At 44.5% G+C, this 12,827-nt stretch overlaps 1 long non-coding RNA gene across 3 annotated transcripts; it reads right to left on the bottom strand.

Annotated features, from left to right (window-relative positions):
* Positions 1-2,063: 2,063 nt before the first annotated feature.
* Positions 2,064-5,340, bottom strand: LOC144180689 (uncharacterized). 3 transcript variants are annotated; one of them, XR_013324510.1, is made up of 5 exons: positions 5,257-5,340; positions 4,028-4,111; positions 3,008-3,142; positions 2,782-2,877; positions 2,064-2,409 (listed from the first exon to the last, which is right to left on the bottom strand). It is a non-coding gene; the product is annotated as an uncharacterized LOC144180689 (long non-coding RNA). The 3 variants fall into 3 exon arrangements; XR_013324509.1 differs by having other exon boundaries at positions 5,081-5,332; XR_013324508.1 differs by lacking the exons at positions 4,028-4,111; positions 5,257-5,340 and adding an exon at positions 3,241-3,307.
* Between the last annotated feature and the right edge of the window lie 7,487 nt (positions 5,341-12,827).

Here is a 12,827-nt window from a genome sequence, read left to right as displayed (position 1 = left end):
GAGGGCGAAAGGCGGCGAGATCTAAAGATGGCTCAGGGACCTTAGATTGGATGATGTCCAAGGTTAGCATTTAAACAAGTTTCGGTTTCGGTTCTGTAAAACAACATGCTTGACATCCGACGGCACCGTTGGATGGGCATTTTCGATATCTCAGTAATCATCGTACCCCGCTTCTGCCGTGTTGTCGGCTGTAATATGCCTAAGATGAGCCTCCCAGGACGGCTTGGCATCGTACAAATCACTAGCCGAGGTCTACGCAGTGGATAAACGCCCTCCGCGTCACCGCCGACGCTCAAATGCCATGCGCTTTTCCCGCATATTCGAAGCTTGCCTCACTCATGCCTGTATCGTAAAAAGCGTGTTCGCCATAGAGATAATATACTGACTCGTGTTCGCACCAGGCCAAGGGTCTTCTGGCCTGTGCCCACTGTCCGCAGGCAGTCGGTGCTTGTGGCAACAGCACGCCAACGAGAACTGCATGGCTAGCGCATCAGTGTCAATCTGCGCGCGTTCTGCGAACTCACTCGCGGAGCAGTGAACGTTACGGCCCAAAAATGGTGAACTCAGGTTAGAAAACATCGGCCGCAAATGAAAAAAAAACAACTTACAAAAAAAAAAGCATGCACCCTCGGGGATTCGAACTTGCGACTTGCAAAACAAAATTCCTAGCGCTTCAGACCACTCGGCCACGCGCCTTTTTTTTTTTCTTTATTACATAGGAGAATACCCTCAGACGTTTCAGTACGAGAAATACAAGCAAACAAAAGAACACACTGAAGTTATGAGAAGCACATATACATCAAAATTGAGGCAAACACACACAAGCGTTCAAAAGAGGGAACCATGTCAGGTGGTTATGTACAAATGCCACAGTTTCTCGGAAATATGATCTTGGTGGCTGAGCATGCCTATCACATATAAGCAGCATCGCCACAGACTGTACAAACCAATCAACACAAACATGTCATAAGGCGGCTCACCAGGATAGTCTAATGGCAAAAATCGGATAGAGAAAGGCGTAATATCCATGTCTTTTCTGGGCGTTCGCTGTAAAATGTCCCAGAAAAAGACAGCACCTCTGCAGTCTACAAAGCAGTGATCAATTGTCTCTGGTCGAGTACAGAGCCGAAACAGACCCCGGTCTTCCATCAAAGTTTTAACAGGGAGCGTGCCAGTGAGTAATTTAAAGAAAAATGTTTTAACACCTGGCGGAACACGAGCCAGCCTTGCCGAAGTGGGATATATGAGGTATATAATGTAACCCGCCGCCAGTTTGCACTTTTATTTAATTTTAGCATTTCAAGTACTTTAGGTGACTATTTGTTGCATAGCGCTCCTGCAGTAAGAGTCCTCCAAACTTCCACAATCTTGCTGCTGACCGCTGTGTTTGTTCACCCAGCGCAAAACAGTGCTTCCGGCTCTCTAGATTTGCGCTGTACGGTAAAAGTTTCAGTTGATTTTATTTCCTTAGTACATATATTGACTTCGCTGACTCTTCTCTCGCCTTCAAGTGGCCTTAGATTTTCCTACTAGCGTAAAGTCAGCGAAGCGTCGGATGTGCACTTGTGTGGAGTGACCCAGACTCGGAGCTTGATACAGTAGAAAGGCACATTCTTCCATTCACAAACGTGTTCCCAAGTAGCACCAAAACATTAGAAGAACGTATTTTTTTTGTTTGGTGCTAACGTTAGAGCAATGTTCTTAATGTCATTTTTTTTAAATGTTTAACTAATGTTATCAAAAACGTTACAGTAATGTTCTGTCAAACATTATTTAAACGTCCACAAAACATTTTTACGACATATTATTAATGTTAGTGTTACATTTCCCTAACGTTGCAGCGAACAAGCTAATAACGTTCAAAAAACGTTTAAAAACAATGTAAAACGTTACATCACATTTCGCCAAACGTTATGCGAACAGTAAGAAAGCATTTCTACAACATATAAATACTCTTGGAGTTACGTTTACCTAACTTTGCAGAAGCACCCTGCAAAAACATTTTAAGAACAACTAAAAAACGTTACAGTAACGTTTCGTCAAACATTATTAGAACTGTGAGGAAGCATTTCGACAACATAGTAATTATGTTGGATTTACATTTACTTAACGTTGCAGAAAACACGCTTGAAACAATCTTTTAACGTTGCAAAACCTTTTCAGAATGTGGACCAGGAACGTTACAGTGACGTTTTGCCAAACGTGTGGAATGTGTATCGTGGAGCATTGTTTCTGTTATCCACGTTTGCCGGTTACGATATATTTTAAAGCATTTTCAAAATAACAAGGAAAAGTGAAATTTCAAATAAAATTTTATTTTATTTTTGCATGGTTACAACATTTTTTTTATTTACATTCCATTGCTGCTGCTGTGCAGGAGAGGAGGCTCCATCCAGGGGCTGGCTGCGTCTGTGTGGAAAAAGCAAACAATTCCTACTGCAGTACGCTGCGGCAGTAGGCGGTTTTTGCGCGAAAAAGTAGTCGCCGCCTAAGGATTTGTTTAGTTAACGAGCGCACACACGCACACACACGCACATGCACTAAAAGGAGAGTAACTGAACAAGCAGCTACGCAGCAACTCGTGCTAACCATATGACCAGAAGAAAGCAAGCGCACAAAATTTTGGGTCACCTGACTCCCAACTTGAATCTCCCGTCGCTCGCTAGCGGAGTGTTGTGTCTTCTGCATGGTTCATGTATTTTTATTAGGCAGAGATTAGGATGAAAATCATTTAAATATAAATGCACTATTACATTTTGAGAATATTAGTTTATTGCTTACCTTGTGGGTTCCTGTAAGCCCAATATTCGCAAAGTGGATCCAGTCACCAATGATGTGGCCCGCTATCGACTGTGACCTGCGTCACACCAGCAGCAGCTGGAAAGCATAGGGCGCGACTAGTTATGGGCTGCATAGCAGTTCATAAATCGAACTACTAAAACAAATCAAAATACGCTTTCAGAAATTTTCTACACTCACCAAATACTACTCGGGAACGGATACTAACCTCTCGGACCGTTTTCTTCTTTTCTTCCTGTCCAACTGTATATAGATGACCGCTACCTCAATCGAAACAACCCATCTGAAAATTCGCTTGGTTGTAGAAGCGACGTTTGCTCCTCCAGTCCGGCAGATCTTTCACCTAAAAAAGAACACAAAGTGCTAGAGGTATTACAGATGGTTCACACAAAAGAAACACCCATTAAACACGAATGTGTATAATGGTCCAAGTTTACTTACGTAATAAAGGGAACCAAAGTGGGAACTCATAAACGAACAACTTCGATCCTAGTCTTTCTCAGCACAGGCTAGGGGAAGAAAGGAGGAAGAATTTGAACATTTTACAACAACCCGGGCATTCTTCTTTATTTTTTTTTATTTGCACGAATGCAGGAAGGTTCTGTTTTTCAGTCAAAGCCATGCGTATCATTGCAGCCACTAAATTTGTTAGCGTTCACTTTAACCATGGTTTTTGTTTTTTCACGCTCGGCGTTGTTACCTCGTCATATGAAACGCACCCTGTTATTCATCACTGCTGAGCATTTACAGGATTTTTCAAAAGTTGGGAAGAGCGCCTGGAACCACGGCTGTAAAAGCCTTTGATTCAAGCTGTTCGAAACCGCACCACCGATGAACAGTACTAGAACTAGCTTTTTTGCTCGAAGCATGTCGGTTTTATTTCGGCGAACGACGGCTGTGCATGATCAATGCGGCCCCAATGAAAGCGTGTTGGTTCCAAACTTCTGATAAAGTACGCGCAGTAGGCAAAATTCTGTATCCAGAGTGACCTCTTTTGGGCGGAACGGTTCCCTTTAGAGGGAGTGGGTGATCGTTAGCATGACCAAGTACCTCCCACACCTCCTACCCCCAATTACCCCCTTCGGATCTTTATCGGCTTAGTTGAAAGTGGCACCTGCCCTGGTCATTCCAGCTCCTGTTGTGCTGTGCGTTATCGATTGAATTCGCTTTTCCATTTTGATTCGCTAAACCCGCTAGCCATTTACACAATTGAGCAATATTTACTTACCAGTTTCTATGGTCTCGGGATTGGCACTCATCGTCGATGAACTCCGCGGCTTTCCCGGTTTGAGGGTATCTTGAAAACCATAGCCTGCAATGAAAGTGACTTTGACTCTTTACCAGCTGCTATTTACCAGCCTTTTGGGGTGCATTTCTCACAACTCAAGAACGCGCTATGCTGCTTTAATGCATTTCAAAAATGTAAGTCGCAAACGAACGCATGTACTCGAACAGCGCACTTTTTCCCACCCTCTGTGACACCTTCAGCCCTCAAAGTGCCCCTTTCTAACAAAGTTGGCTATATAGTCACGCAGGTTGTCTGGTTGCTTACTCGCCAGCGAAGAAAGCTACGACAAAAGGCTCAGGTTTGCAGCTTTTAACAATATATCCCAGAAATCTGACGAACTTTTTGCGATAGGTACACCGTCATACCGTCTAAGTTAACCAGCGGCAAAATAGGCTACCAAGGGGTGCATTCTGACCTGTTCGTTTGCATTTGTATCGACTACATTCCGAAGTAGCTGCACTGGCTGCACCCCCCCCCCCTCTTTTTTTTTTACGTTAAGGAACCCCGGCGTTCCCAACATAATTATCGCATCGCCAGGCAATTAGGGGCAACCGTAATGTTTTTTTTTTTTTTTTTTTTTTTCAAAATTTCGCACAGCGAACTAACGTGACACGCACATTATTTTGTTTCGCGTGCCCAAGCCGCTACCTCACTTGCCCGGCTGAAGTGAAGATCATTCGAGTGTGGGCGAGGTTAGTTATCCAAATTCACTTTGCTTTGCACAAAGCGCGCAAAAAACGTTTCCATGCAACGAACAAAAATCGTTTCCATGCAACGTACCCGTAACATCGATTCTTCCATCAATACTGCCTACTATATAGTTCACCAAACATATAAGGCCCGTTCACACTTGCGACGATGAGACGCGATTTCGGAAACTTTTGCCGCCCGGCGATCCGTTTTGTCGTTCGGTCTCGGCCAATTTGTCGCCGCGACAGAAATCGCGTTGTTCGTCGCAAGTGTGCACGGGCCTATAAGCAAGAAAATACTCACGAGTTGCTCCTGCACACCTTCCTTGTATGTCGCTTACATTGCCCAAACGCCACCTCTGGCGCTTCGTTTTGAATATCCAGCGATAAACGGGTCTCGGTTGGACAGACCACGGAGAAAGATATAACACCATCGAACAGGCTACGACTGAACAAGCATGCGCTTGCGCATATACTTACGTCTACAACTGCAGTGTTCCAGGTAAACGATCCGGTGTAACGACTGGAGCTGGGTGCGCACGGGGTCGGCAGTGGCGAGAAAAGGCCCCTTGAGCCCTTGCCCTTTTTTCTTTCCCTCTCATATGAGGCGAGAAGGCAGTGGATCTCCAAGAAACTTTCCGCAGCCGCTGTCTGCGGCTGAAACCTGTCTGAATGAACAAAAAGCCGTGGGGGGATGCTACACAAAGGAACGTCGCACAATGCGACGGGAAACTTCTCCACCCGCCCTTGGGGACAGCGCCGCGAAGTTCGCCTTTTACATCGCAAAGTGAAGACAGCCTTACCTGCTCGTCTCAACGAACAGGATGAAGAGGACTCGCGAACAAGATTGACTTTGAACGAGACTGATCGTGATGCCCGGATCAAGGAACGCTTCATAACCAAACATGAAATGCGAGTGGTTTAGGGAGAAAATTTGTAAAAAACACCAGTGGCATTTTTTTTTTTGTAAACTAGAACTTAAACGTTTTGATTCACTAGTCAGAAATATCATGCTTCGATGAAAAAGAATTGTGGGCAACTTAACCAGTCCGGCTGGTGCGTACGGAATAACTGTGTGGTCACATAACTACAAAAAAGGGTTGTTTTTTTTTCGTACATGTATGCAAGCGAGTTACCCCTGCAGCCTTGAGCACTATTAGCGAACACGATTACGTAATTTCTCGCCTGATCGCCGATAAAGCATGCCTTCGCCAGGAATGCCTTCGCACATGGAGTCCATCTCCCCCCCCCCCCCTTCTTCCTCCCCCGTTAAACGGCTCCGAAAATTACATAGTCTCACGACTAGAAATAATAGGATATCATTTCACAGTAAATCACGGAATATTACGCAAATTACGGGATATTACGGCTAGAAACTGCTCTTTCTAATGTTTTCTAAAATGTTTTCTGAGTGAATCTAGAGCAATCTCTCCCCTGCCCAAAGAACCACAACTTAATAGGAAATAAGCCGCAACGAGTAAAATAAATCTGCTTTATAATAGGTGTTGCTTGAAGTGTGTTAAAGAAAAACCTAACAATGGACACAAATCGTAAGATAAACCTTTGAAACGCGGCATTAATATAATAAAAAAATTCAGTAAGTGCAGTAAATAGTCATTCACGACATATGATTTACCAAAATCAAAATACAACAATACGTTCAAAGCAAATAAGGCATACAAGAACCAGACCGAAGTAGGTGGCTAGTACCAACAAATACATTTTACATGACCTGCTCGAGACAGCTAGCGCACCGCTGGCGTTGTCTTATTACCGCTGTTTCCAGAAAACTGTACGAGCACTGCTTGCGTACTCAAACGCTTCGTCGTCGGTTTCTATCGTCGTTGTCTTCTTCCATCGTGGCACGTTAGGAGCACACTACGAGTAACCATATCTGTTCTTCAAAATGTTTTCGCATCGAAATGCCTTTGAACCGAGAAGTCCGTGCATCGGAAAGCCCGTGCGCCGAAACGTGCTTCACCGAAATGTCCCAGACCCCGTCATAACAGTAACAGGGAGACACTAGCCGCGTTTACATGAATGCGACAGAATGCGATAGCGCGCGTCACATTTCCTAGCGCATCACGAGTAATGCGATGCGCTAGCGTTTACATGTAGCGCATTACCCCTGGTGTGATGGTGGCGCCATACGGTGTCGCACATCGAAGGTAAAGCAGCGTTTATGGCGCTTCCAAAGCTTCCGGCGCGGCTCGTTCTTGTTCTTTTTTCACGACTCGCATTTTCTGGCGTCTTAAACTCGATTTAGACGTTTTTAAATGCAAAGCTGCGTTTGCAGGGCTTAGTTTTGTTGTTGACGTAATTCCTAATGCGATGCGCTCGCGTTTACATGCACTTCGAAAGTCGACTTACGCGTCTCAATCCACCCCTGTCTGGCGCATTAATGCGACGCGCTTTCCTAGCGCATTAGCCCCGTTTACATGGATGCGATGCGCTAGAAAATTGATGCGATGCGATGCGATGCGCCACTAGTCGCATTCATGTAAACGCGGCTTCGGATGATTCGTTTCAAATTAGCTCGATGGCATAGGCGCGAACAAAGTGGGCGCTGAAAGGCTCGATCCCCCCCCTCTTCCCTCACCCTCCCCATTTTTCGAGGGCTTCATGTCCTTAAGCCGCACACGATGATGGGAAAAATATGGGTACGCAGCTTTTCAACAACAAACGCAACTCAAGGTTTTAAACGAAGTTCGCGTAATTGGAGGCTAAACATTGCGCTTCGGCTGATTATAAGGACTAGAATACTTCCTAATCGTCTTGCCCTTGCCTGTGAGAAGAATTCGGGCTTTGAGTTAGCACAATGTCTGCAAGGCACAAAATGGGAAAAAAGGAGTCATTTCAAATACATTTGAACCAGGATGTAACTAACTTCCATGTGACGAATTCCTGGATTTAACAAAGTTTTTCAAATCCCCTTGTCGTTCGGTACAGCATCCCAGCTAGCACCTTCTCAAAAAGTTTGAGTGCACAATTAAATAGCATCAAGTTCGCGAAAAGGCGCCCTTTCAGCACACGTTTGCTCCTTGAAACTGGTTAAAGCAGCGAAGAGTGTCAAAAGGCAAAATTGATAGTTACGTTACGCTTGCGAATACAGGGGTATAAGTGACCTTGATTCTTTGGACTGCCGTGTACTGAAAAACTTCGTGGAAAAGCAGAAGCCGCAAATAGAGCATTGTTTTCACTCTGAAATAAATTCTTGAAGGGAGAGTTCACTGTCCCTGATGTCAAGTATTCTGATTTAGTTTCGGCTTCATTTACGGGTGCCTTAAATCGAAACTTGCATATAATGAAAACCTGCATGTAACGGAAATTTTGAATTTTTATCAACTTCTTTACATACAGGTTTAACTGTACGCGTAACTCTATATTTCGACGTGGTGCGTGCTTTTACACGGCGGATAAACCTAGGCTTGCATCAAAATTGACGAATTGATTACGTCTGCCGCAAAGGGAAGTTTTCAAAGTTTCAATTTCGTCGCCTAAATATTTCTATGAAGTTTCATCAAAGGTAATACAGTTGTCAAACATTATAGCTTTTGCAGTGAATTAACAACACCGCAGCAGCAGACATCAAAATATTTAGGCCGCAATCGTGCTGCCAGCGCAGCGCTATGGGGAGGAATTGGAGCGACAGCGGAGTGCAGTTTATATACGTAGATGTTAAAAGTTGAAATCCACTCTAGAAATACAGTTATGCGGCTACAAAGGAAGGCTGTACAGCTTGGTTAGATACTTCGCAAGGGTCCCGGTGCTTGATTTCACCTTGGGTCCACCGCCCATCGACATCATGAAGTCGATTTCCCGACTAAACTTATAACCAGGAGGCCAGCCGTTTGTAGCGCGAGCGTGAGCGTAGGGTATCATCGATAGTGAGCACTTACGCGCTCGTATAGGCTCAAGGCAGGAGCATGGATATATGGTTAGCAACCGCCACCAAAATGTTACAGAGAGGAAGACGTGAAACGAAGATGTATTTATTAGGCGTATTTACACCCGCCTTGGTGGCTCAGTGGCTAAGGCGTTGTGCTGCTGGGCACGAGGACGCTGGTTCGATTCCCGGCCGCTGCGGCCGCTTTTCCGATGAAGGCGAAAAGCAAAAACGCCCGTGCGTACGAGATTTAGGCGCACGTTACAGATCCCCAGGTGGTCAAAATTAATCCGGAGCCCTCCACTACGTCGCGCCTCATCGCTTGCGTTGCATCGGCGCGTTAAACCCTACAACCCATCAACCAACAAGGCGTATTTACAGAACAGAAGGCCCCGCGCGCAGACCAAGAACGCCAGAGCTTCGGCTTCTTCCTTTTCAATACATGTACACCTCAGAGTCGATCTGAGCGCGCCCACCGTCTTGTTTTGGCTACAGTTTAGCACACGTGCGAGCAGGCTAGGCACTGGCGTTCGTGTCTTCTTCCTCTGTGGCTGATGCACCATAACAATGCTGTTGTACTTTATATGGCTAATGCGAAACAAAATAACGCGAAACTGCGGTGTCGCAGTCTCGCGTTGCATGCGCAGGGCAACTCTGGCTTTCAATGTAGGTGTGAGTTCGTTACAGATCTACCAAATCATCCAATGGGTGTTAATTCGATCGCCGCATTGATAAGAAGCAGCTCTCGCATTTTTGTTTTCTGCTTGAATGGCGCAGAATTTGCGGTGCAAACGTGACAGGAATGTAAAAATTACACATAACACTGTCAATTCCTATTCATTTTTTTATATTCCTATTCATTCCTAGTCATCCATTCATTATTTCATTCATTCATTCATTCATTCATACTAGTCATTCATTCCTAATCATTCCTAGTCAATTCCTAAATAAATTTAACTTCATATGATGCTTACTGAAAATAGTGAAAAGCGTGCTTTCGTGTATATTTGAAGTAACCTGCATAATTGTCTTGCAAATCGTTGTTTCCCGGCAACAAGTGTATTTCTCGATGACGCAAAACACCTTCTGCTGCTCTGTGCTGTCGCTCTTTCTTGCGCTCGGTGCAGATGACAGAAAAGAAAAATACCAGGCAGCCTCACGCGGGAATACAAGACGCAAGAACAGGCTTTTAACGCACTTCCCCTGCAGGTCTTGAGAGGGGGAGCAAGCCCCCACCCGCCGCGCGCACCCGCATGATACACGCCTTGCAAAACGAGGGGAGCGGCGGTGGGCAACAATAGGACTGGTCATAAATGGGACCGGTTGTTGACGGAGCTATTCCTCTGAGGGAACAAAAGGCAACTGAGAGGAAAGCCGCCTTGCCTGAGAAATGTTTCGCGCGGACTCGCAGCGGCCAAAACCACAACTGATGACACGATTGGCGCTGTAATTTATCCTCCTCAACACGTTGGCTTGCCCATGTCCTGGGCTGGGCTGGGCTCATAACACAAAATAAACACGCACGCATACACACTTACAACATTTGTCTCAGCACATCTCCGGCGGCGTCAAAATGCAGTGAAGCACTGAAATAATGTGGCTGCGATTTTTAAAAGCATTGGCGTAGCCAGGATTTTATATCGAATGGGGGGGGGGTTTCAGCCGCCAGAGCTGCTCAAACGAGCTGGAAGTTAGCCGAGGAAGACACGCCCAAGATAGCAGAATTGGTGGCGACACTCCGACGGCGCGAGATGCAAAGTTCTATATATGTGAAATAAGGAAATAACCAGAAATATCCTCCCCCCCCCCCCCCCCCCTTTAATATGTCAAAATGGTGAAGAGGGAACCAGAAGAACCGACCGGTACGTGCTGGAGCCTGGAAGCGTTATCTGGCGCGTGCGATTCACGTTCGCGCGAATCACCCGTCCTAGACGACCCCCCCCCTCCCCCCCCTCCCCACTTCCCTCACGAGAAATTTCGGGGGGAGGACTTGTTTTGACCCCCTGTACCCCTGAAGACTTTGGTAAAAGCCAGTTGTATTGTGCAATTAGTTTGAACATTTCGCTAATGCTTCAAGCATAACATCACCCTGCCGTTGTAACATAAATGTTATGCGTATGTTCAGATTTATTATGTTACCTGACAGTATTACCTCGAGCATTTTAATAACGTTAAATTTATAAAATTACTTCAACGTTATGCCTTGAACATTGTAATAATGTTGCAATAAAGATGTTACCTATAACGTTGCTTTGCGGGTACTTCTTAACATTATAATAATGTTTACATTTTTACATCCCATTAATGTTCTGCCGTGAACATGCCCTGAACGTTATTATAATGTTTCAATTTGTACATTACTTTAATGTTGAGTCCTGAGCATTTTAATAACGTTACCATTTCTAACATTGGTGATAAGTTGTTTCCTGAACATGTCCTGAACGTTATTATAATGTTTGTATATTTACATTACTTTAATGTTGAGTATGAGCATTGTAATAACATTAGTATTTCTAACATTGGTTTTAAGTTGTTTCCTAAACGTTAAATAAATGTTGGGAACAAAACGTTAACATACATGTTTGTTTTCAACGTAAAAATAACGTTTCTAACATAACATAAACATTGAATGTTTTTTTTAAACGTTACATAAACATTGCCTAGTAACATTTAACGTTATTTAAACTTTCGCAACTTCCAGATAACGTTATTCTAATGTTCTGTGCTACTTGGGTTGTGGCTTAGTTTCAACTGATCGAGCGAATTGCGACAACCCGTCGGCGGCCGGCGGACTAAAGTAGTAGTAGTAGTATGAAACTTTAATGAGCCCTATAAAGTAGGAGTGGTTCCCTAGTCCGGGAATCCAAGTGACGACCGGGCGACCGACGCCCTAGATGCCAGTAGTTGCTGGACGTCCAGGTGGTCGCTGGTGATCAGGTTCTCCCACAGCTCATGGAGGGGGAGGGGGGAAGGAAAGGGTGGGAGGTGAGGGTTATGCGTACACTCTAATAAAATGTGGACGAGTGTGCCAGGCTTAGAGCAAAAAGTGCATTGGGCGGGAAATTGAGTAGGAAACATGTGGTGTAAGCGAATTGGATGGACGAAGGACTAAACTTTGGGCTGACTGACTCGGTCGCGGAAGGTCGGCGAGCCATGCATTAGCGCAGCCAATTTCCAGCTCATCTCCTCCTGACGTCACACGAAAATGCCACAGAAAATGGACGAGGGTGCAGAGAGGAGGACAGCATTTTCGAATTGATTTTTCTACTAAATAAATTTGCGTAAACACGCTCAGAGTGATCGAAACATGGCCTATATGGACTCCGGACTACAATTAATTTGCACTAGTAATCCCGCAATGTTTACGTTACTTCAGTGTCCCTTTAAATGTTTCTTCTTGAAATAGTCCTTCATTCACTCTCACCCCAAAAATCCAAGGAAAACGTATAAAAACCGGGAAGCTGTACAGTTAACGTTGGTGAACGGGAGGCATACGCATGTATCCAGTTCACCAACGTTGATTTGTGTGTTACAATATTATTTTTCTTGATCCATCCCAGTGAAAGCATGTTGCCTGATTGATCCTTATTGTGCGTTTATTGTGTAATAATAATTTAAAATAATTCTGTTTCCATTTTCATGCTCTGTTTGCTTTATGAAGGCTTAACAAATCATCCTAGGCTGTTTTGCCGCAATTAAACTGTTTTGTTCGTGTTTGTTCCAGTGACGCCTCTTTTTTTAAAGCTCCGCTGTGAAATTTTGGCTTAATCACTAATGAACGATCATCGCAATTTGTTCATTATTCCGTGCGCAACTGGTTTGTGTTTAAATCTACATTATATTTCTGCTTATTTCTTCTGACTGCTCATGTTTTACCTGTTTTTATGTACTTTTTTACAAGAGATCCCCCCACAGTGATAAAGTATGAGACCTCTTTCTGTATTCTTTACCAATGTAAGTACTGCATTATTTGCAATCTTCCTAATAAACTTCAACTTCTGCCAGAGAATGAAGCCTTTGAGAGTTTACAAGCAATGGGGAGGGGTCAGCTTCAGGCCAAGCTTCTGCTGACAGCCACATAAAAAATAGGACGGAGCCTGGAATCTAGCAAGGAAATACGACTAGCAGAAATACAAGACACTGCACTACTAGTACACTGCAGGTA

This window comes from Haemaphysalis longicornis, unplaced genomic scaffold, assembly GCF_048455015.1.
Source record: "Haemaphysalis longicornis isolate Haplotype H1 unplaced genomic scaffold, Haemaphysalis longicornis Haplotype H1 scaffold_4, whole genome shotgun sequence".
In the NCBI taxonomy this organism is placed as follows: domain Eukaryota; kingdom Metazoa; phylum Arthropoda; class Arachnida; order Ixodida; family Ixodidae; genus Haemaphysalis; species Haemaphysalis longicornis.
This window is presented reverse-complemented; position numbering and strand designations above follow the sequence as displayed.